At 41.8% G+C, this 25,259-nt stretch overlaps 1 protein-coding gene across 16 annotated transcripts in view; it reads right to left on the bottom strand.

Annotated features, from left to right (window-relative positions):
• EXTL3 (exostosin like glycosyltransferase 3) overlaps positions 1 to 25,259 on the bottom strand; it is a 146,828-nt gene that overhangs the window by 38,850 nt on the left and 82,719 nt on the right. For 5 of the 16 annotated variants that reach the window (XM_051842533.3, XM_051842525.3, XM_070068241.2 and 2 more), the window contains exon 2: positions 1,316 to 1,407. The exons of 8 other annotated variants lie outside the window; for them this stretch is intronic. The gene's annotated coding sequence lies outside the window, so the exon portion shown is untranslated. Of the gene's footprint in view, positions 1 to 88; positions 187 to 1,315; positions 1,408 to 25,259 lie in introns of all 16 variants that reach the window. 3 more of the 16 variants (XM_070068242.2, XM_051842529.3, XM_051842531.3) reach the window with 1 other exon arrangement.

A 25,259-nucleotide genomic window follows, 5' to 3' on the forward strand; every position in this document is an offset into this window, starting at 1 on the left:
CTCATTTATCTCCCATTAGCAGGCATCATGTGCTTCTTCTTAAAATATAAATAGTAAATTGATCTTTTAGAAAGAACAGCATACTTACAAACAAGAGGCATTACTTCCTGTTCTTTGCGGTAGAAGTACTATAAGACATCATCCCTCAGTTTCCTACTCTTCTAAAATGGAGGTAAGTGCATGTTGCTACGAAAACAAAGCACAGAGCAAAGGGTATTTCATGCTAATCAATCTTGAAACAACAATCCCAGTGCTCTTGTCTTCCCTGACTTTACACCAACAGCTACAGCAGCTTTGCACTTGCTCTTCCCTCAAACACAACATATCTGGAAGTAACACATAATATGCTGTGCCAAGGAATAGTCCCAAATTAGTTCATCATTTCTTCCAAAGAATAATCACCATACTCTTAACATATCTCACACATGCTGGGTGTAACTCTGGGAGAATCCAGAATCCCTGACCTATCCTAATCCTTGACCTCAAGAAACTTCCTTAAGCCTAAGAGATAAGAAGGAAACAAACAGCAAAGGTGCCACAGGCTAGGCAGTAAAAATACGTTAAACTTCACAGAGACATAATCACTCAAATCACCAGTTTATCACTCAAATCACCAGTTTCCACCTTTATTAAAGATGCACAACTGGGGCCCACACTGCGGCATACTGAGTAAAGCCATGAGTCTAGCAGCTCCACTTCCGATCCAGCTCCCTGCCCCTGGCCTGGGAAAGCAGCAGAAAATGGCCTAGGTACTTGGGCCTTGGCAACTATGTGTGAGATCCAGAAGAAGGCCCAGGCTCCTGGCTTTGGATAAGCCAGCTCTGGCCATTGCACCCATTTGGGAAGTGAATCAGCAAATGAAAAACCTCTCTCTCTCTCTCTCTCTCTCTCTCTCTCGTTCTCTCTCTCTCTCTGCCTCTCTCTGTAACTCTTCCTTTCAAATAAATACAAAAAAAACTGCACATCTATCAAAGGTTTGATAGTCTTCCATCCCTCTAAAAAAAAAAAAAGTTGGTGTTACTAAAAGGTTTAAGAGCAATTGATAAAGGCAACAAAAAGTAATAAAATCTATCAGGATAAAGACTAAATTTGATAATCTAAACTTCTGTAACTAATGGTTAACCAAATATCCCAAAGAACATAGATCAGTATTTCTAAAGTATTCACATTAACCTTTTGATTCATATGTTTAAGCCTGTCTTTTTGCTTTCATAAGAATATTCTCTGCAATTCTGCTCAAATCATAAGAATGGAATGGAGGGGGAAAAAAGGCAGGCATAATCAAGAGACTTCGGCAGATTCCCTCCTTCCTTACCATACATTTCAGGGTCCTTCCTTTCTCTGACTTAAGAGGCATTTTACTCCGGTCTATAATTTCTTGAAATAATGAAACCAGGGTTTGCTTTCCTGATTTAAAAGAAAATAGAAAAATGATAGACTATTAGAATACCAGAAGTGCTACTAATGAATTCATTTACACATGCCCTATGAAAGCACTTTTTTCACATTTATGGGGTGGCCATAGAACTTACTGTCTAAACACAGACATGCTTCTAAGTGAAAAAGGTACCATTAATAAATACGCTAGGACAGTAGGTATGTAAACTGAGACTTTCACATGTAAACCATCCAGACATGGTACCTATTTGATGTTCTATGAGGGGATAAAATGAAACATCAAAACGTGGAAAAGCCTTTACCTTTTTAAAGTATTTACCTAGATACCTTTGGATGAAATAAATGATGTACCCAGAATCTGCCCCAAAAAGAAGCAGAATGTGGGAGATGAGGAATATCTGAAGTACAGATGAACCAAAATCAGCCATAAACTAACTGATGCTGACATTAAATGATGGGTATACATGGTGATTCGTGCTCTCTGCTTTTGCCTTTATTTGAAATCTCTCCTACTAAAAAAAAAAAATCACACACATATTATGAACAAAATATTTTTAAAATTCATTTGGGGTGGGGTGGTGGTGTGGTGTAGCAGGTAAAGCCACTGCCTCCAGTGCCAGCATCCCATATGGGCGCCGGTACTAGTCCCAGCTGCTCCACTTCCAATCTAGCTCTCTGCTATGGCCTGGGAAAGCAGTAGAACATGGCCCAAGTCCTTGGGCCCCTGCACCCACCTAGGACACCTAGAAGAAGCTCCTGGCTCCGGACTGGCCCAGCTCCAGCCATTGTGGCCATATGGAGTGAACCATATGGGGAATGAACCAGTGGATGGAAGGTCTTCTCTCCCTCTCTCTCTCTGCCTCTGCCTCTCTGTAACTCTGCCTTTTAAATAAATAAATAAATCTTTAAAAACAAAACAAAACAAAGTCATTTGGCATTGCAGTGTAGTAGGTAAGGCCACCACAGGCTGCACCATCATCCCATAAGAGCACAGATTCAAGTCCCAGCTGCTCCACTTCCAATCCCGCTCCCTGCTGGTAGCCTAGGAAAGCAGTAGAAGATGGCCCAAGTATTTGGACCCTTGCACCCACATGGGAGACCTGGAGGAAGCTCCTGGCTCCCGGCTTCGGATCAGCCCAGCTCCAGCCATTGCAGCCACGTTGGGAGTGAAGTGTCAGATGGCAGATCTCACATGCTCTCTCTCTCTGTAACTCTGCCTCGCAAATAAATAAATCTTAAAAAAAAAGTCATTTGGTGGTTGACCACACTTAGTCTAGTATTTCTAGCACTAACCACATATATTAGCAGACATAGCAACAAAAACAAAGGTTTTCATGGACACCAATAATTCAACAATGATTCATAAGAAAAGTCCACCAAAAATCTTTTACTGGAATAAAACAAAGTGTCATTAATGTCCAGCAGTAGGAACTTTCCTTACTAAGCTGCTCACTTAATTATTTCAAACACAAAAGGAAAACTCTCAGAATCTCTTCCATCATTCTCTAGAAAATGACAATGAGTATTAGGATTTAGAAATAAATGCCATTGGCCAGCGCCGTGGCTCACTAGGCTAATCCTCCGCCTTGCGGCGCCAGCACACCGGGTTCTAGTCCCCGTCAGGGCACCGGATTCTGTCCTGGTTGCCCCTCTTCCAGGCCATCTCTCTGCTGTGGCCAGGGAGTGCAGTGGAGGATGGCCCAAGTACTTGGGCCCTGCACCCCATGGGAGACCAGGAGAAGCACCTGGCTCCTGCCATCGGATCAGCGCGGTGCGCCGGCCGCATCGCACCAGCCGCGGCGGCCATTGGAGGGTGAACCAACGGCAAAGGAAGACCTTTCTTTCTCTCTCTCTCTCTCACTGTCTACTCTGCCTGTCAAAAAAAAAAAAAAAAAAATCCAAAAAAAAAAAAAAAAGGAAGAAATGCCATTAAAATACTGATAAGATGCAATCTCCAAAGAGTTTTATGCCAAATATAGTATATGTCATATTTTTCGTCAACCACGATAGCAGTTAACTTGTCAGCCTGCTTCTGTTCCTGCCCCTACCACGCATTCCATACACAGCAGTCCAGAACATCTTGTTAAAAACACGAATGACTGCATCTCCCCGCCAGGCCCTCCCTAACTAGCCCTAACAACCTGTCTTCTCTCACTTGCAACCACTGCTCCCCTGGCTGGTGAAACTTTAGCTGCGCTGGCTTCCTTTCAATTCCTTACCCACACCAAGCCCTTCACTGCCTTGGAAGCTTCATATCAGCTTTTCTGTTGTGTGAAATGTTCTTCCCCAGGCTTTTTCCAGATTGATTGTTTTGCACCCTTGGGGTCTGCCTTTTTTGACATTCCCATTTCAAGTAGCCTTTCTCACCCCTAATACTTTCTGACATTGGACCTATTGATTTCCTTCATTATATCTTTCCATTTGTTAATTATTATCTACCTTCTCCAACAAAACCTAACCCTCCAGAGCAGGCACCTTATCTGGATCATAGCTTTATCATGGTCACCCAGCACAGTGTCTGGCATACTTTCAGTACTCTACAAACATTTATCAATTAAATGAATTATATCATGTCACTGATCTCTTCCGCAACCTACAGTTTTTCAGGTCTTCCCTTGGTTTCCATGTAACTGAAGTGTTTTGATGCTCTACCTATTTCTCTGACTCATTCTTTGTTTCTGCTTTGCAGGCACCCCATCTTCCTCCTACCTCTTACAACAAAGGTTCCCCAAGACTCTCAAAATAATGGATCCAACCACTCGAAAGGCTTCAGCCATCACCCACCACTTGGCAACCCCCAAAGCTACTGTTCCAGTCTAGTAACCAAGTATCCCAACTCCTTCACAGATTATCTATCCTACGATATATCACGGTTACCTCACACCTCCAAATACTTCTTTCCAATGACATTTAGTTCTACTCATAGTAATGTATTCTTCCTTTTTTTTTTTTTTTTTTTTTTTTTTGGACAGGCAGAGTGGCAGTGAGAGAGAGAAAGGTCTTCCTTTTTCCATTGGTTCACCCCCCAATGGCTGCTGCGGCCGGCGCACCACGCTGATCCGAAGCCAGGAGCCAGGTGCTTCTCCTGGTCTCCCATGCGGGTGCAGGGCCCAAGCACTTGGGCCATCCTCCACTGCACTCCCGGGCCACAGCAGAGAGCTGGCCTGGAAGAGGGGCATCCGGGACAGAATCCGGCGCCCCGACCGGGACTAGAACCCGGTGTGCCGGTGCCGCAGGCAGAGGAATAGCCTATTGAGCCACGGCGCCAGCCTATTCTTCCAGTCTTACAAGTTAGAAAGGTACAGCTTTCAGAGTTAGCCAGATCTGAATCAACTCCCACTTTGTTGGCTGTTAGACAATGGTCACTCTACCATTCTGAGATGGTTTTTCATCAGTACAAATATAACATTCCTGCTACAAACACTCATTTTTAAATTAAAATCATAGGGGGCCAAGCCTGCAACTAGGGTGTGAGCATCCCATATGGGAACTGGAGTCTTGGCTGTTCTTCTTCCAATCTAGCTCTCTGCTATGGCCTGGGAAGGAGGAAGAAAATGGCCAATTGCTTGGGCCCCTGCACCCACATGGGAAACCCAAAAGAAGTTTCTGGCTCCTGGCTTCAGATAGGCTCAGCTGTGGCCACTGCAGGCCATTTGGGGAGTAAACCAGTGGATGGGAGGCCTTTCTCTCAGTCTTGCCTTCTCTCTGTAATTCTGCCTCTCAAATAAATAAATAAATCCTCAAAAAGATTAAAACCAAAGATAATAAATAAAAAATATACTGTGCAGTATCTGGCATAAATTAGGCTATTAGTATAAGCCTTGGAGTTATTTCTAATTCCTCCATCTACATCCACCTGCATCTGATTTCCTGCTAAGCCTTACCAACTCCTTTCTGAAAAATAATTACGGTAATAATGTACTTTTTTTAAAAAAATTTATTTGACAGATAGAGTTAGACAGTGAGAGAGATAGAGAGAAAGGTCTTCCTTCCATTGGTTCACCCTCAAATGGCTGCCACAGCCGGCACTGCGCTGATCCAAAGCCAGGAGCCAGGCGCTTCCTCCCAGTCTCCCATGGGAGTACAGGAGCCCAAGTACCTGGGCCATCCTCCACTGCCTTCCCAGGTCACAGAAGAGAGCTGGACTGGAAGAGGAACAACTGGGACTAGAACCCGGCGCCCATATGGGATGCTGGTGCTGCAGGCAGAAGATTAACCAAGTGAGCCACGGCGCCGGCCCCAGTACTAATGTACTTATAATAATAATATAGTTTATAATAATGTTTACATCTATCCCTTCCTTTCATTCTACTACCTTCACCCTAGTTCTGGCTCACAATAAACTACAGTGCTTAACCTTATGCTCTCCACTGATTATCCTCTAAATCAATATTTGTATCTCATCTAATAGTGCTTCAGCTTCAGTGACCGCAATTGATTTGTCTTTCAGTTCACTGATCCATTCTCATGTCATATGCCTTCTACTGTTAATTCTACCCAATAAATTCTTAATTTGAGGTATTGTATTTTTCAGAGATAGAATGTCCATTACAGAAGATTCCACTTTGTAACTGAAATTCTATATCCATTTTTTTCCTATCTTCTTTAATATACTAATAAGACTTAAATTTCTTATCTAACAACTGTACCACTTGTGGATTTGATTTTTTTTCCCTTGACTATGGTCATAACTTCCTACTTCTTTGCAATCTTATAATTTGATATTGTATGCTGGATATTGAGTTTAAAAGAATCATAAAAACTGAAAGAGATGTAATTTTCCTAAAGCAGATACACCTTTTTCTTTTTTTAAATTTATTTATTTATTTGACAGGTAGAGATGGGGAGATGGGGAGATGGGGAGATGGGGAGAGGGAGAGAGGGAGAGAGGGAGAGAGGGAGAGAGGGAGAGAGGGAGAGAGGGAGAGAGGGAGAGAGGGAGAGAGGGAGAGAGGGAGAGAGGGAGAGAGGGAGAGAGGGAGAGAGGGAGAGAGGGAGAGAGGGAGAGAGGGAGAGAGGTCTTCCTTCCATTCATTCACTCCCCAAATGGACACTAAGGCCAGTGCTGTGCCGATCTGAAGTCAGGAGTCAGGTACTTCTTCCTGGTCTCAGAGTGGCATCCTCCACTGCCCTCCCAGGCCACAGCAGAGAGCTGGACTGGAAGAGGAGCAATCGGGATTAGAACCCAGAGCCCATATGGGATGCTGGCGCCACAGGTCCCATGGCACACCTTTTTCTGTCAGCTTGAATAAATGCAATTATGCAGAGACCCTTACTTTCCCTATAAATACTTATACCTTAAAGTTTATTTTGATTGGGTATTGTTAACCACCAGCTTTTAAATTTTTTGTGTGTTTTGTTAAAACACACTAGAACAACATTTGCCATTTTAAAATTTAAAAAAAAATCTTTAAAGATTTGTTTATTTAAAAGGCAGAGAGTTGAGATGGTGAGGAAAAAGGGGAGAAGGGAGGGGAGGGTGGGTGACAAGGCACAAGGCAGCAGAACTTTTAATGGATGGAGCCTCACTGGTGTCACTGGAGGTGTTGTTCTTGGAAACAACTAAGGTAGCTCTTAGCTCTTAGGAATTAGCTCTCCCCAGAGGGAGGTTGTGGCCTGGCCCCTTCCCTTTCTTCCTGTCTTGCCATATGATCTCTTCTTCTCACTTGCACTCTTGTGATAATACCATCTGCCATGAGGTGACACAGCCAACGGGGCCATCATGAGAACTGATGCTAGGCTTTTTAGATTTTCACCTAAAACTGGGTGAAATACATTTATATATTATTTATTTTCTACATTCTGCTATACTACTAACAGAAAGACGAATGTAGTATTATAAGTTATCTAGAGATGATTTAAAGTACACAGAAGGATGTGTGTAGGTTACATACAAACACTATGCCATTTTATAAGAGACTTGAACATCTGTGGATGCTGGTATCCACGGGAGGAGAGGGGGATCTCACAGCAATCCCTCCCCTAGACTCCGTCCACACAGATATCAAATGACAACTATATTCAATATATCTTTGTTAGTGATTACCTTTAAAAGGTAGCATTCTTGACTTGTTTATTTAAATCTAGAATTGACTAATACTACTTATAGTAACCTATCTTCATTATATGTCATTATTGCCTACTATTTAACTGCACCTTATTTTTATCCTCTCAGTACTATGCTCTCAATAACAGAATTCATGCATGTTTAGATTTATCCACACATTTAACAATTTCCTTGTTCATCATTCCATTCCTGTTTGCTTTTCATTCTTTCTGGTTGTTTCCTTTTTCCTGTAGTGTTTCCTTCAGCGAGGTCTGTCAGTGGCAAATTCTGTCCTCATGTAAAAAACACTTTAATTTCACCCTAATTCTTGAATGATGATTTAGTTGAATATACAATGTTAGGTTTTCCTCTTCTGCCTACACTTTGAAGAATCCTCAGGATACCATCACTGCTACTGAAAAGTGAGATGTCAATCTAACTGTTGTACCTTGTGGATCCTCTTGCTTTTCATTCTGGTTATTTCAAGGGTCTTATTTCAAAAGTGTCAACTCATGGAACTTTGGTTTTTGTTTTAGGCTCAGGACTCATTTAACTTTCTGAAACTTAAGATTTGTGTCTTCAATTAATCTAGAAAATGCTCAGCCATTATCCTTTGAGTATCACCTTTCTGTTACTTTGATCTTCTTGAATTGTTATTAGATGACTAGCATAAGATCTCTCCCTTTCTGACTATCGTTTAACCTCTTTCATAAGTTTTCTCTCCCTTTCTTCTTTGTGCTACCTTCTAGAAATTTCCTCATATCTAGTTTAGGGGTTGGAAAATTTTTTCATTAAAGGGTCAGAGAGTACATATTTTAGGTTGTGTGGGTCACATAAGGTCTCTGTGGCATATTTTTGGGTTGTTTTTTTGTTTTGTTTTGTTTTTACAAACACCCTTAAAATATAAAAACCATTCTTACCTTGCAGGTTATAAAAGACAAGCCATAACTCAGATTTAACCCACAAGGCATAGTTTGCTAATTCCTGATCTAGTTCATCAATTCTCCTTTCTGTATCTAAGTTCCTATTTATCCTATTCACTGGGTTGCCTTTTTTTTTTTTTTAAAGTTTGAGTGACAAAGAAGGACAGGTAACTGGTCTGTTCCCCAAATGTCCACAATGGCCAAGACTTGACCAAGTCAAAGCCAGGATCTGGGAACACACTCCAGGTCTCCCACATGGTTAGCAAGAGCTCAACTACTCAGGCCACCACCATTTCCTCCTAGGATCTGCATTAGCAGGAAGCTAGAACTGGGCATAAAATCCAGGTACTCGAATATGGGACACAGATGTCTTAACTGCTAGGCTAAATGCATAGCCCCACACTGGCTTTTAATCTCAATACTATTTGCATTTCAGAAATTCTACTGGCTCTTCCTTTGTCTTTATTTTTATGACAGTACTATAGTCTTCTCTCATGTTCACTATCCTTCTCTCTATGGGTTTATTTTGTTCTTACCTGCTAATTCTTGTTCATAGAAGAATGGTAGAATGTCCTCTTCTGCTCTGTAATTCTGTACTGAGTCCATCTTTGATAGTACTGTTTCTGGGAAATCTGTATGATCTAGGTTCAACAAGCATCCCTCTAGAAGAGCTCCTAACTGGCAAATAATTCTATCATATTATCAACTTTAGACCCTTTTTATGTCAACTTCTCAGACTAGAGATTTCCCTATCCCAAGGCCAGCATCGTGGCACAAAGGTTAAGCCACTGCCTGTGATGCCAAAATCCCAAATGAGTACTGGTTCAAGTCCTGGCTGCTCCACTTCCAATCCAGCTCCCTGCTAATACCTGGGAAGGCAGAAGAAGGTGACCTAAGTGCTTGGTCCCCTGCCAACCACGTGGGAGACCCAGATGGAGTTCCTGGCTTTAGCCTAGCTTACATTTGGGGAGTGACCAGAAAACAGTTACGCCTTTCAAATAAATAAATAAATATTTTGGAGACACATACACACACACACACACACAGAGCAAGAGCAAGAGCGAGAGAGAGTTTTTCATTGATTTCCCTATCCCACATACCTACTGTAAATATGAACACAAAATCTACATGAAGGGAAACCCAGTCATGAGTTCTCAGTGGACATCCCCTCTTTCCACCTATCCAGGGTCTAAGCTAGGAAAGACATGTCAGTGTGCTCTTGAACAGATTTTTTTTAGTCTGTCTACTTTTACTTAATGTTCAGCCCTGTGAAGATCCATACTCTTATGCCGTCTCAATTCTAATACAGACTCAAGGCTTTTCTCTCTCATCTCTGCAAAAACTAAAGCACAAGTTACTGAAACTGGCAGATACCCTGAGGTGATGTAGCATCAGACGGCTCACCAGATGCTTTGATTTTTCAATTCCCACCCTCCCCCTAATAACCCACTTTTATTTTAATGAGGATAGACCTTCCTTTCTTGAGAGCGCAATATGCATTTAGTAGTAGAGGGGTTTATATTTATCTCTGCTATTTTGCCAAAAGCAGAGACCTTCTCTAGCCTTTTTTCTATGTATATATGCTTACAAAAATGAAACACTGTGTGTTCTTATAGCCTCATTTTCCACTTCTGCCAAGAACAGTCTGATGTCCCACATCATTAGACATTCCACATCATCAATAGCTGAATATTATCTCACAAGAAAGGCTATAATTTATTTAGCCAATCTCCTTTCGTTAGATCCTTAAACTGTTTCCAATTTTTCATTATTACAATCAACGTTATAATGAGTATTCCCACAGCTATCTTTGCATACTTCTATAGAATTTAACAGTAAATTGCTGGGACAGAGAAAGAATATCTTACCATTTTAAAAATTGTCTGCTAGAAAGATGATCATTTCTCCTCCCAGCAGCAATACAGACAGCATCCATTTACCAACAGTTTAACAATAACAGTGTGACAGAGATGGCTATTATTCCCAAGTATCCATTTGCTCCCCCAGCTTCCCATGCTGCCTCACAGTTTGGTTGGAGCTTTACCGGAATGTGAGCAGCAGCAAGGTGTCATTTGCAGTAATGGGCAATCAAAAACAGGTATGAATTCCCTCTCCCTCCACTTATCTGAGAAACTAAAAGCAAAAAGTTCCAAAACCATGGAGAAACACCAACTAAGGATAGCCACTTGACATACATCAGACTGTGAAGTGAATGAAGTAAATGAGAAACTTCTGTTTCATTAAATCCTGAGATTTCAGAATCTGTTGCAGCTGTTAAGCATTAATTAAGCTGATCCAATGAAGTATCTTTTTAAAATCTGAGGCCGGCGCCGCGGCTCAATAGGTTAATCCTCCACCTAGCGGCGCCAGCACACCGGGTTCTAGTCCCGGTCGGGGCACCGGATTCTGTCCCGGTTGCCCCTCTTCCAGGCCATCTCTCTGCTGTGGCCAGGGAGTGCAGTGGAGGATGGCCCAAGTGCTTGGGCCCTGCACCCCATGGGAGACCAGGATAAGCACCTGGCTCCTGCCTTCGGATCAGCACGCCGGCTGTGGCGGCCATTGGAGGGTGAACCAACGGCAAAGGAAGACCTTTCTCTCTGTCTCTCTCTCTCACTATCCACTCTGCCTGTCAAAAAAAAAAAAAAAAAAAAAAAAAAAAAAAAAAAAATCTGACAGTAGGTGAAAGGTCATTCCACCGCCTTCATTTACCTTTATTTTGGAAGTCAAACAACTGTTGTCCATTGTGTATGTGCATTTCTCTTTCCATGCACTGCTAGTTCATGTGTTCTGGCAATTTTTCTATTTTTCAAACTCAGTCCCCTGCTCACAATGATCACTCTTCTATGTCACTGGCAAGATCCTCCACAATCAGGGTCTGCTATAGCTTGTTACCCTATTTAAACTGCCCCATTCATGTTCACATCATTATCTTTCCAGCACTCTTCCCGTGTGAGCACTGAGCCGGCTCAAGCTGTCGCCCAGCAATCTCCACGGGAGACAAGGTGAGCACAGCAAGCCTGGGCTTCTCTCCTTTCCCAAAGCCTGTTCCCCTTTAGGGCCATTTTCAAGTCTTACCTCTTTCCTGCAGTTTTCTCCAACCTCAACGGATTTCTAAGCTCTCTTAACTCTCACTGTACTCAACACCAGAGGATTTGGAACTTACTCAATTGTTCATTAATTTCATTGAAGTAATTTATTGTTCTCTGGATGGATTAAAACTCCTCAAGGAAAAAACTATTTTTCTCACCACTTTTCCAATTTTCTTACAGAATATCACACAGTATTAGATCCCTGCCCATTAAATGATACTAGTTCCAAGTCTTTATATTTTTATCCCCAATCAAGCTTGAAATTTGAAGCCTATAGGCCGGCACCACGGCTCACTAGGCTAATCCTTCGCCTGTGGCACAGTACTCTGGGTTCTAGTCCCAGTTGGGGCGCCGGTTCTGTCCCGTTTGCTCCTCTTCCAGTCCAGCTCTCTGCTGTGGCCCAGGAAGGCAGTGGAGAATGGCCCAAGTCCTTGGGCCCTGCACCCGCATGGGAGACCAGGAGGAGGCACCTGGCTCTTGGCTTCAGATCTCCACAGTGCGCCGGCCATAGCAGCCATTTTGGGGGTGAACCAACGGAAGGAAGACCTTTCTCTCTGTCTCTCTCTCACTGTCTAAGACGGACGGACGGACGGACGGACGGAAGGAAGGAAAAGGAAAAGGAAAAGGAAAAGGAAAAGGAAAAGGAAAGGAAGAAGGAAGGAAGGAAGGAAGGAAGGAAGGAAGGAAGGAAGGAAGGAAGGAAGGAAGGAAAGAAAAGAAAGAAAAGAAAGAAAGAAAGAAAGAAAGAAAGAAAGAAAGAAAGAAAGAAAGAAAGAAAGAAAGAAAGAAAGAAAGAAAGAAAGAAAGAAAAGAAAGAGAGAGAGAGAGAGAAAGAAAGAAAGAAAGAAAGAAAGAAAGAAAGAAAGAAAGAAAGAAAGAAAGAAAGAAAGAAATTTGAAGCCTATATATATATTATTGATTCAAAGCAAATAATATGCTGCAAAATAAAACACGTCAGAGCTAGGAGGCAACTGGAAAGCCATCTAGACTTCTAGCAACACTGATTCAGGACTCAGAGAATTTGAGAATTAGGGGACACTACATAATCTTTCTCAACCTATATTCTCCTTTGTCAAGTGACATTTAAAAATGCCCATGAAGGGATGGGCATTGTGGTGCAGCAGGTTAAGCTGCAGCTTGATACCCACATCCCATGTTAGAGTCGCCTAGGATTCAATCCTGCCACAGCTCCCTACCCAACTTCCTGCACATGTGCCCTGCACTCATGTGGGAGACACAGATGGAACTCCTGGCTCCTGGCTTTGGCATGGCCAACCCCTGGCTATTGTTAGCACTTAGACAGTAAAACAGCAGGTGGAAAATAACTCTCTCCCCTTACCTCATCTTCCAAATAAAAATAAATAAATAATATCTCCACATACCTCCAGGGTTACATTCACATTAAATAAGATATCACACTGAGACTCAGTTCAAACAGAAAAACAGAAAAACAAGAGGAAAATTTTGCATGAAACACATTATAAAAAGTTTCAGACCAATAAATAACCCAAGCTTTACTTAAAAACCAGAAAAATAAACCCAAACACAAGCAAATGATAAACAGCAGCAATCAATGAAATCAAAAACAGAAAACAAAAGAGAAAACAAACGTATGTCAAGAGGTTGACAAACCTGTAAAACTGACCAAAGAGAGAAGAAGAAAAAAAAGAGAGAGAGAGAAAAGACATAAATTACTAATACTGGGAATGAAACAGAGAATAACACTACAGTCCCTAAGGGCATCAATTATACACTGAAAGGAAATTAATCAATTTTAAAAAAAGATTTTATTTATTTATTTGAGAGGCAGAGTTACAGACAGTGGGAGAGACAGAGAGAGAAAGGTCTTCCATCTGCTGTTTCACTCCCCAAATGGTTGCAACAGCTGGAACTGAACAGATCCAAAGCCAGGGAGCCTCTTCCGGGTCTCCCACGCCAATACAGGGGCCCAAGCACTTGGGCCATCTTCAACTGCTTTCCCAGGCCACAAGAAGAGAGCTGGATTGAAAGAGCAGCCAGGACTCAAACTGGTGCCCATATAGGATGCTGGTGCCACAGGAACAGGCTCAGCCTACTATGCCACAGAGCCAGCCCCTTATTTTTTTAAGATTTATTTTCTTAAGATTTATTTATTCAAAAGGCAGACTGATAAAGAGAGATGGAAAGACAGAGACCTTCTATCCGCTGATTCACTATCCAAATGACCACAATGGTTGGGGCTGGGCCAGGCTGAAGCCAGGAGCCTTGAACTCCATCCAGATCTTCCATACTGGGTAGCAAGGGCCAAGCCATCTTCTGCCACCTTCCTAGGCACATTAGCAGCAAGCTGGAGCAAAATTCATGCTGGTGGGGCCGGCGCCATGGCTCACTTGGTTAATCCTCCACCTGTGGCACCGGCATCCCATATGGGCACCGGGTTCTAGTCCCGGTTGCTCCTCTTTCAGTCAAGCTCTCTGCTGTGGCCTGGGAGGGCAGTGGAGGATGGCACAAGTGCTTGGGCCCCTGCACCCGCATCGGAGAACAGGAAGAAGCACCTGGCTCCTGGCTTCAGATTGGTGCAGTGCTGGCCATAGCAGCCATTTGGGGAGTGAACCAATGGAAGGAAGATCTTTCTGTCTCTCTCTGTCTATAACTCTACCTGTCAAATACATTAAAAAAAAAAAAAAAAAAAAAAAAAAAAAACTCCCTGGTTCTAGTCCTGGTTGGGGCGCCGGATTCTGTCCCGGTTGCCCCTCTTCCAGGCCAGCTCTCTGCTGTGGCCAGGGAGTGCAGTGGAGGATGGCCCAAGTCCTTGGGCCCTGCACCCCATGGGAGACCAGGATAAGTATCTGGCTCCTGCCATCGGATCAGTGCGGTGCGTCGGCCGCGCGCGCAGGCCACGGTGGCCATTGGAGGGTGAACCAACAGCAAAGGAAAACCTTTCTCTCTCTCTCTCTCACTGTCCACTCTGCCTGTCAAAAAAATTAAAAAAAAAAAAAAAAAAAAAAAAAAAAAACTCACGCTGGTGTCACAGGCAGCGGCTTAACTCATTGTACCACAATGCCAGCCTGGGACCAATTTCTTGAAAGATACAAATTACTACAACTCATCCAATATAAAACAAATTGACTTCATAACTTAAAATCTTCCAAAAAAAAAATCTCCACCCTAGATGGTTTTACTTGAGGATTATATTAAACATCTAAAGAAAAATAAACACCTATTATACACAATCTCTTCCAAGGGGGGAGACACTTCCCAGTTCATTTTATAAACCTAGCCTGACTCCAACAAAGACAGCACTAAAATAAAAAAAATAAAAAAATAAAAAAAACTGACAAATTTCTCTCATGAATATAGGCACAAAAATATTTAGCAAAATATTAGGGATGAGAATTCAGCAATATGTAAAAACTATTCTATCATTGCATTTAGGAAAGGAAGTATTAATTTTTAAAGATTTATTTATTTGAAAGTTAGAGTGTCACAGAGAGGTAGAAACACAGGTATCTTCCATCCACTGCTTCACTTCCCAAATGGCCTCAATGGCCAGAGCTATGCCAGGACAAAGTCAGGAGTCTGGAACTCCATCCAGGTCTCCCACATGAATGGCAGGGCCCAAGTACTCAGGCCATCTTCCACTGCCTTCCCAGGAGCATTAGCAGGGAGCTTGATCAGAAGCAGAACAGCTAGACTCAAACTAGTGGTCTGATATGGGATGTCAGCGATGCAGGCAGCTTAACTAGCTGTGCCAAAACACAGGCCCCAGAAGTGTTATTTTTTTTTATTTTTATTTTTTTATTTTTGACAGGCAGAATGGACAGAGAGAGACACAGAGAGAAAGGTCTTCCTTTGCCGTTGGTTCACCCTCCAATGGCCGCCGCAGCTGGCACACTGTGCTGATCCAAAGCCGGGAGCCAAGTGCTTCTCCTGGTCTCCCATGCGGGTGCAGGGCCCAAGCACTTGGGCCATCCTCCACTGCACTCCCGGGCCACAGCAGAGAGCTGGCCTGGAAGAGGGGCAACCAGGAAAGAATCCGGCGCCCAGACCGGGACTAGAACCCAGTGTGCTGGCACCACAAGGCAGAGGATTAGCCTATTGAGCCGCGGCACCGGCCTCCAGAAGTGTTATTTTAACTTTAATAGTTGATTTCATCCAGACGCATAAAGATTGTCTCCATTTACTTATAGCTCCCGTTATTTCTCCTATCAGAGTGTTCTGTTATTCTTACCCACACTCCATATCTTGTATTAATTTGTGAGGATGATTCTCAAACTTACTTTCCCTCTTCACCCCCCTCCAATATCCCTTTTCTAACAGGAACAATATCAATACCTTAATTTTCCAATGGGAGCAAAAGCACTTTGTCTATGAGTAAGGTTAAGATACTGTCTTCTCTCAACAAAGATTCCAAATAGTTGCACTTAGAGTCCATCATTCAGATCATAGACAATGTCCTACTTTTTCATCTTCCCCTTATCAAGAATTTTTGCTAACTGAAGAATCCCTACTCTGCTGGCTGCTCACTTGAGGCCTGACAAGTTGTGTTTCTGTAAAGCTAAACTCAATGCAAAAGCTCACAAGGAAACCTGGTATTTAGCCTGATATCTAAGCTGCTCACATCCCACACTGGAATACATGGATTCCAGTCCCAGCTCCTGATTCCAGCTTCCTGCTAATCTGGACCCTGGGAAGCACAATGATAGCTAAAGTAACTGGGTCCTTGCCATCCTCATGGGAGACCCAAATTGTGTTCCCAGCTCCCAGCTTCAGCCCAGGCCATTGTGGCCATTTGAGAAGCGAATCAAAGGACTGGCGCACACTGGCTTTCTTTCCCACTCCCCTCTATGTCTGTCTGTCTTGTTCCCCCACCCCAACCCACCCCAGCCAAACAAATATTCCTGGCTTTAGCCTGGCCCAGCCCTAGTTGTTGCAGCCATCTGGAGAGAAAACCAGCAGAAGGAAGATCTCTCTCTGCAACTGACTTTCAAATAAATAAATAAATCTCTAAAACAAACAAAAACTTTAAACTCTGATACTGAAAATTCTTATCATGGATTTAGGATATTTCTCTACTTAGGTTCTCTTGGTATCTTACAATAAAATTGTGTAATTTTCTTTTATTTAAAGATTTATTTATTTATTTATTTGAAAGGCAGTTACAGAGGGGAAGAGACAGAGACAGAGGTAGAGATCTTCCATCCACTAGTTCACTCCCCCAAACAGCTGCATCAGCAGGAGCTGAGCCAATCCGAAGTCAGGAGCCAGCCTCTTCCAGGTCTCCCACATGGGTGCAGGAACCCAAGTACTTGGGCCATCCTCCATTGCTGTCCCAGATGCATTAGCAGGGAGCTGGATCGGAACTGGAGCAACTGGTACTCAAACCGGCACCCATGTGGGATGCAGGTGCCACAGGTAGCAGCTTTACCCATTATACCACAACATCAGTCCCAAACTGTATAATTTTCTATATAAGAAATGGGAAAAGCAGAAGGGAGGGAAGAAAAGGAGTAGCTAGATCCATTCCAGCTGATATTACTCACTACCTCTGAAAGATACAAAGAGTGAAGGCAGAATGGGGCAAGAAACACACTAGACAGATTCCAGATGTCCCCCTACTGAAACCTTCACAGACTGTAATATTTTCAATGATTACAATAACAGCTAATATTCACTGACTGCTTGGTGTGGGCCAACCTGAATCTATTGTAATCGTCAACATATTTGAACTTGAAAGAGCAAGCAAGACACACACACACACACACACACACACACACACACACACGAGTTCTCATCCACTGGTTCACCCCTCAAATGCCTACAACAGCCAGGCCTGAGCATGCGGAAGCCAGGAGCCTGGAACTCCATCTGCAGCCTAGCTACTTGCGCAAGTGCAGCAAGGACTCAAACTGCAACACCCTGATATGGAATGAGGACTTCCTAACCAGTGAGCCAAATGTTCATCCCCCAAAATACTAACTTAATCCTCACAATAATCCTATGAGATACTACTGTTCTAGTCTTATACATGAGGAAACCAAAGCACAGAGGTTAGGTAATTTTCCCAAGATCATCCATTTTAAATGATAAAAGTTAAATTCAAACCAAAGCAACTGACTTGAAGACCCCTACTCTTACTGTCATAACCACTGTGTTAAACTGTGACACTAATTCAAGGAACATAGTGATATAATGTATATACATGCACATACAACATGCTAGTTTTATGTTATCCATGATACTGCTCCACTGAAGCAGCAAATAATGATTCATTATAATTGAAACACATGGTGGCCGGCGCCGCGGCTCACTAGGCTAATCCTCCACTAGCGGCGCCAGCACACTGGGTTCTAGTCCCGGTCAGGGCGCCAGATTCTGTCCCGGTTGCCCCTCTTCCAGGCCAGCTCTCTGCTGTGGCCAGGGAGTGCAGTGGAGGATGGCCCAAGTGCTTGGGCCCTGCACCCCATGGGAGACCAGGAGAAGCACCTGGCTCCTGGCTTCGGATCAGCGCGGTGCACTGCTGCAGCACGCCAGCCATGGTGGCCATTGGAGGGTGAACCAACGGCAAAAGGAAGACCTTTCTCTCTGTCTCTCTCTCTCACTATCCACTCTACCTGTCAAAAAAAAAAAAAAAAAAAAAGAAAAGAAAAAGAAAAAGAAAAAAGAAACACATGGTAATGCTATTCCAGAACCTAAGGTCTCAACACAATATTCACATTAAAGTACTTATCTGCTAATAAACAATATACTCAGAGCAAAACATTTGTGTCAGTGTACCTATGATCTATCTGTATATCTGTGTATGTAGCACCATTTTATTTTTTCCATTTAAGTCAAAGTTGGCTCATCCCGCCTCTCTACCTCTCAAATGGATAAATAAAAAAATTTAGGGATAAACAGGCATTTGGTCTAGTGATCAAGATGCCGGTTAAGATGCCTGAACCAGAGTCCTGGCTCCACTCTGATTCCAGCTTCTTACTAATGCGCACCCTGGGAGACAGCACATGATGCCTCAAGCAGCTGGGTTCCTGCCACCCACAGGATTGAGTTCCTCATTTCCAGCTTCGGGCTGGCCCAGCCCTGGCTATTGTGGGCATTTGGGGAGTAAAACAGCAGATAGGAGATCTCTGCCTGAGTGCCTGTTTCTCTCCCTCTCTGTCTCACTGCCTTTTAAAAAATATTTTTAAAAATAATTTTTTTTTTAAATTGGCCCATCAAGTGAGCTGAATTCCTTTACAACCCAGGTGCAGGTTCTACAGAACTGTTTGTACACTGTTGTTATTGCCATTGCCACGAGCCGCAAATGAGGCAGATAGCTCTGTACAAGAAATCTTTTTGGTAAGGTGGTTGAAAGCTGTAGTTCAGATGTTTCGTTTTTAAATATGAACCTTAAAGAACATAATTTCCTGATTTCCTTAGTAGCACAGGCAAGGACAAACAGCCTGCACAGCAAGGTAGTATCCAGCCCATGAAATCAGGAAATACATTAACAAGCACTAAAACTCACCTATACATATCACCGTTGCTAAAATTCTAACTTCTGGGACCACTAGCATTGTGGCGTAGCAGGTAAAGCCTCCACCTGCAATGCCAGCATCCCATTTGGGAGCCAGTTCGAGACCCAGGTGCTCCACTTACACTCCAACTCCCTGTTAATGCATCTAGGAAGGCAGCAGACAATGGCCAAAGTTCTTGGGCCCCTGCACCCACATGGGAGACCCCAGGCTGTTGCAGTCATTTGGGGAGTGAAGCAGCAGATGGAAAACCAATCTCTCTCTCCCACTCCATCCCTTCCCTTCCCCACCCCTCTCACCACCTCCCTTTTCTGTTAAAAAAAAAAAAAAAAAAAGGATTCTAACTTCTTTCCTCTACTGAATTAAAAAAACAAAGGGTACTGTTCTAAGAAAGTAATTGTTAGATAGAGTGACTTATAAGAAGTATATGTAGGGCTGGCGCCGTGGCTCACTTGGTTAATCCTCTGCCTGTGGCGCTGGCATCCCATATGGGCGCCGGGTTCTAGTCCCGGTTGCTCCTCTTCCAGTCCAGCTCTCTGCTGTGGCCCAGAAAGGCAGTGGAGGATGGCCCAAGTGCTTGGGCCCCTGTACCCACATGGGAGACCAGGAGGAAGCACCTGTCTCCTGGCTTCAGATCAGCATAGCTCCGGCTGTAGCAGCCATTTAGGGGGTGAACCAACAGAAGGAAGACCTTTCTCTCTGTCTCTCTCTCTCACTGTCTAACTCTATCTGTTAAGTAAAAAAAAAAATATATATATATGTAGATAATTCACAAGTTACAGGAGAACAAAGTATGTTTTTCTCCCAACACAACAACCGCAGTTTTTAACTGGAAAAACAACCAGGGTAAAATAAGGAAGACAGAACATCATCAGCAAATAAAAACTAAAATCAGGTGTAAAAAACTGGTTGTGCCTTGACATACTGAGTGAAGATTAGAGATTATGATACAATCAAAGGACCACAGAGTTGAGCCACACTTATTTCAAGATTTTTGGAAAGGGAGAAAACAAGCATTCTTTGTGCTCAAGAGATTTCTAAATCCAGAGATATTCCATAAATGCCACTAGCAGACAAATCACGAAATACACAAAAGGAACACATGACCAAGTAGTAAGCATTCCTTTCACTGCTCAATTATAGATAGGTATTAACAAGTAACCTGAGATTAACTTAAATCACCCCTTTATTCAGCAAAAACCATGAACCTGGTAGTCTTAACTCCCAGAGTTAAGTCCATAATTTGGAAAATATTCCATTACCTGTACCTGTTTTCCCTCCCACCAGTTTGATAATGTCCCTCAAATCAAAATTATATTATTTTACCAGTTTTAAACTAGGGTACAAATCAGACTCACAATTCACTTAGGAATTTTCTATTTCAAATAATAATCCTAGATCCAATCTAAATTAACTGACTCAAAACTCCCAAGTGGGGGCCCAGGCTCCTGTAGCTTCCTAAAGTGCCCAGGTGATTTTAATGCAGAGCATACAACTCTAACTTCCAAAAGGAGCCAACCTTGATAGCTATTCCCTTTCAGATAGATGGCATCTGAATCAATGGAACTGCAGACAACTAAGAAAGACACCCAGCAATATACTTTAATTCAAGTAACAGCCCCACAACTATATCACACACCCCAGGGAAGATGGGGAGGGAGAGTTTTTCGTAACTACTATTAGTTTATATTTACAATGTGCCAGGCACAGTACTCCGTCCAGATAACTAACTTCACACATATTCTCTCATTTCATCAACCACATGAGTAGGGACTGTTATTTCTACTTTATAGATGAAGTGGCAAATCACTAAGGTTAGGCAACTTATTCAAGGCAACATAGCAAGCAGGCTGGAGTCCACACACAAACATAGGTACACATGACCTAGAGCCCTGTACAATGCCTCTTGCTTGTCAGATGTTTGCTTATGGCACATTTTGTCTTAAATCATTTTACAAAAAGCACATATTACCTTTGTAATTATGAAAAAAAATTATCTTGTCATAGTCACGTGAAGGTACACTAAGCTAGATCTTTCAATAAATGATGTAACAATTACCCATTTGGAAAAAAATTAGTAAATCAGATTCCTGCATGATACATCAAATCCAAAAAGTAAATTCCAGATGGATCTAAGAGTTAGCTCTAATAAATGAACCAGAAAAAGAAAAGGAAAATACACATAATTTCATCTCAAGATAAGTACAACCACTTTGCTAGGAATCTAAGCAAAAGTGAAAACCATGAAAGAGGAGTACAAAAGATCTGACTACAAAATAATACAAGGATTCCATATATATAAGAAAACAAGCTTAGGTTTGACTAAGACTATGAGAAGCATTTCCAACATTGGTAGTTATAAGCAAAGGCACTACAACAGCCGTCCCACATATATAAACAGGAAGGAAGCTACACAAAAAACAGAGGTTCAAATGAAAAATGTGTTGAAATGTTTAACCCCAGCAATCAAAGAAATGTACATTTCCAACAGGACACAGTAACATTTTCCACCTATAAATCAGCAAAGAGTTGTAAAACTGCAGTATCTGGTACTAGCCAAGATCCGGGTAAACATTCTCACACTCTGTAGTGGAGAGAAAACTGGCACACCTTTAGGGAGCACAATGTGAAAGTACTGAAATTGTGTTCCTCTGACCCTGCAATTCCACCTCCAGAAATTATTATTTTTTTGTTTTTAGATCTAAGTTTGTCTTTTTTTCCCAGAAACCTTTTATTTAGAGTACACAAACTTCATGCATTTCATAAATACAAATTTAGGAACATAGGGATTCTTTCCACCCTACCCTCCCTCCCACCCTTCTTCCTCCTCCCTCTCATATTCCCATTCTTATTTTTTTACTAAGATCTATTTTCAATTAACTTTATACACATAAGATTAACCCTACACCAAATACAGGGTTCAACAAATACTATGGAAAAAAAAACTTCCTCAACAGTTGAGACAGGGCTGTTCAAAGACATCAAAGAATCATGAATTAGAAAAAAATTTAACTTCAAGGATGTTCAGACAAAACATTAAAGTTCATGAAACTTTAAACTTTAAAGTTGCTGAACTCTGCCGGCAGCCACAGTGTGACACGTATCCTTGTGTTGTGTTAGTAAGAAGATTAAAGTGGCAAGGAATTGGCCATTTGTAACAAAAGCCTAAAATGTTCATATCTTTGAGTAAGGGACTTCACTTTCCAGGAATGTATTCTAGATGAACAAAGATTTGTATAAAGATGTATTCACCTCAGCTTTCTTTATAATATATATATAAAATGCAAACTAAATGTCCAAGACTAGGAGCAAGTTTAAATATAAAGTATAATAAACCCACATCACAAATATGACCATTATGCTGCCAGTACACTTTCCAATTGTTTTAATAAAACAGAAAAGGTTCACAATATAATGTTAAGTGGAAATACAGATTCAAAACTATATATCCAGGAGGATATAAAATGTTTAAAAATGAGTATGTATGTATTTTCGAATAGAAAAACAAATAGAAGCAAAAATAGCACAGGGAACCTTTCTGTGTTCTTCCTATTTTTGGTAATTTCTGTGTTCTTCCTATTTTTTTCTCCCTCTCTCCTAAAAACGAATGTGCATTATTTTCATAAGGGGAAGAGAGGTATAAAAAGTTTTTTTAAATAAGGCCTTCAGATGGATTTTGCTAACATATTTTTCAAGTCAACCTGATCTGCAAGCAAGTGCCTAGAATAAAGTGATCTAAGGCTACTGTTTCTCAAGAAAACATGATTATTATTTTATGCTGTGGAAACACACAACTGATCTCACTGGTACCCTGGCCTCCCTACGTGAGACGGAGAAACTGAAGCTAAAGCCTGCTAAGCCACACATACACCGGCTCATGACTCAGGCACCTTACTTCAACCTTCATGGGTGAATTCAACTGCAGACTCAAGTTTTGCAGTCCCTTTATCATCACCATCTTTCTGACTCATCAGAGCCCCTATCTTCACAATTCCTTGTTTTTGATTCATAAACTCCTCCTTTTTTAACTCATAAATTAAAGGATTAGACTAGATGACCTCAAATATCCTTTTAAATTCTAGAATGTAGGCTTACAAGAGCCTTGCACTCAGAAAGCACATACATACTTGTTTTACTAGGGGAACTACTTCACCAATGTATCAACTCAAGGCAGCAAGGCTAGTCTACAGACCTCCTCTTGTTTCACCTCCAAGATTTCAAGCACAACACTTTCCTTCAATGTCCCCTTTAATTTTCCATTGAATTTATTAATAATGGTTTGGGGCCATATCAACTGTTCTCTACATTCTAAGCCACAGTGCTTTAATATTTTACAGCTCTGCTTCAAAAAATAAGGGGAGCCATGCTGGGAGGAACAAAGCAAGACTGGAAGAAAACTCAGAATAAAAAAAATGTTTAGCAGTCTGGAATATCTAAGCAGATGAAATGTAACAAGTTCAGGACTTAGATTGCAAAACTACATGGAAATGACTTAGTTTAATAGGAGCATACATGCACACTAAATTGTGATTTCAGCTGACTGATTTCAATGCGTCAAAAGTATGTGACTGCTTAAAAAGAAACACCTTGTTTTTAAATTCATTGTGTGTTTTTAAAACAAAGTAAGGGTCGAAAATTAGAGGGAAGTTTGCTCTACCCTGAATCAACACAGTATTCCATGGTGAATGCTACTCTGAGAGCCATTAACAAACTAAAAGGAAGAAAGAAGACTAAGAAGTTGATGAGGGGATTTCAAACTGGCAAGTCAAAGAGCTGAAGGGCACTGGACACATCTAGCTCTCAGAACAGACCACCCGGGAAAGGACTGCAATCTCTACAGCAGGGAGGGACTTGGCAAAATGAAGTCTTTCTTGAGCATTTAATGGTGATCACTGGCATCAGAAATGTGAACACTGCAGCACCAAATCCTAAACTTTTTTCTCTAGAGAAGACAGAAATAGAGATTTTCATGTGAAATCTCCCCATTTCTAAAAGTTGGCTTCCAGTTTAAGTTTCTACGTGAGTTGGGCAGGCCTTACTCATCTACGTACACCATTCTGCAACTTATGTCACAGGGGATCATGAGGGCTATCTTCAAACATCTGGAAAAATTGCCCTGGGGAATTACAGTTTTTCTATGTGGCCTTAACAGCCAACAACGATAGGGAGGCAAAACACAGCTCATTCTAAGGAAAACCCCCTGGAACCTACTCTACAAACTGGAATGAGTGCTTAGGGAGGGTCACATCATGTAAGAACTTAGTTCCCAGGGGACAAATCAGGAAATACTGACCAACTCAAGATGCTCAAATAATTAAACGTCCCCAAGCCTCAGTGTTCTCTCCTATCTACCTTTCCCTTCAAGAAAAGGAACAGTGTAACATTTAGCCTCTTATAGCTCAGTGACTTTAAAGATCAGAATCTAAGGAAAAAACACATGAAAGTATCACATGGTAGTAAGGAACTTAGATAGTTATTAAAGACTTTGATGCAATCTACCATCATGTTCATGTCTTCCCTCTCTTATAATACATATTAAGAGCAAATTCCCAACCTAAATTATTCCTCCCTCAGAATTCAAAACTTTGTTGAAAAAAAAATTTAAATAGAAATTGGAGAAAAGGGTTAAAATGACACTCGAAGAGCATAGGATAACAGAGAAAACAGTCAATAAAGCAAACATTCAGGATGTTAATCATTAATATCATTAACTAGTCTAAAAGATATCAGACAAGTAAATTGGAAGAATATACAAAAGTGATGGCATGTGTGTGAGTGGTGATACTCCAGTGCAGGCACTGGCAAACATAGCCAGCTGCATGGTTTTAAATAAAGTTTCAATGGAACACAGCCTCATTGGTTTGGTTATGGATCATTTGGATGCATAACTACTGTATTTTAGGTTTTGTCACGTTATACATATGCTGCTTTCTACCAGACTCTACAGTGCATCTTCCTGTGGCTCCATCTCCAAGATTTTAACAGTTCATTGTGGTTCATGTCAACTATATCCACACTGTTTCTGGTCTATGTGTAGGAGAGCTATGATACTAAATGAATCTCCACATTCTTCTTCTACTTTCAAGACTAAAGCTTTTTTTAATCCTGCTTCTCTTCCACCTAGTAACATCACCCAAGACAGCAGAAAGGCTGAAAATGCAACAGGAGTGTGTGACTGGTTCAGGTAGAATCATCAAGCTTAGATACAGGTGGGCCCACCTCTATAGCTCTTGAGTTCTCCTACTCCATCTGCCTGGGGTTCCCTGTTTTCATGGACCCTACAAATTCGTGAAAAAAATTTCTTGCCTCC

This window comes from Oryctolagus cuniculus, chromosome 2, assembly GCF_051225735.1.
Source record: "Oryctolagus cuniculus isolate XC-2025 breed Fujian yellow rabbit chromosome 2, ASM5122573v1, whole genome shotgun sequence".
Classification (NCBI taxonomy): Eukaryota; Metazoa; Chordata; class Mammalia; order Lagomorpha; family Leporidae; genus Oryctolagus; species Oryctolagus cuniculus.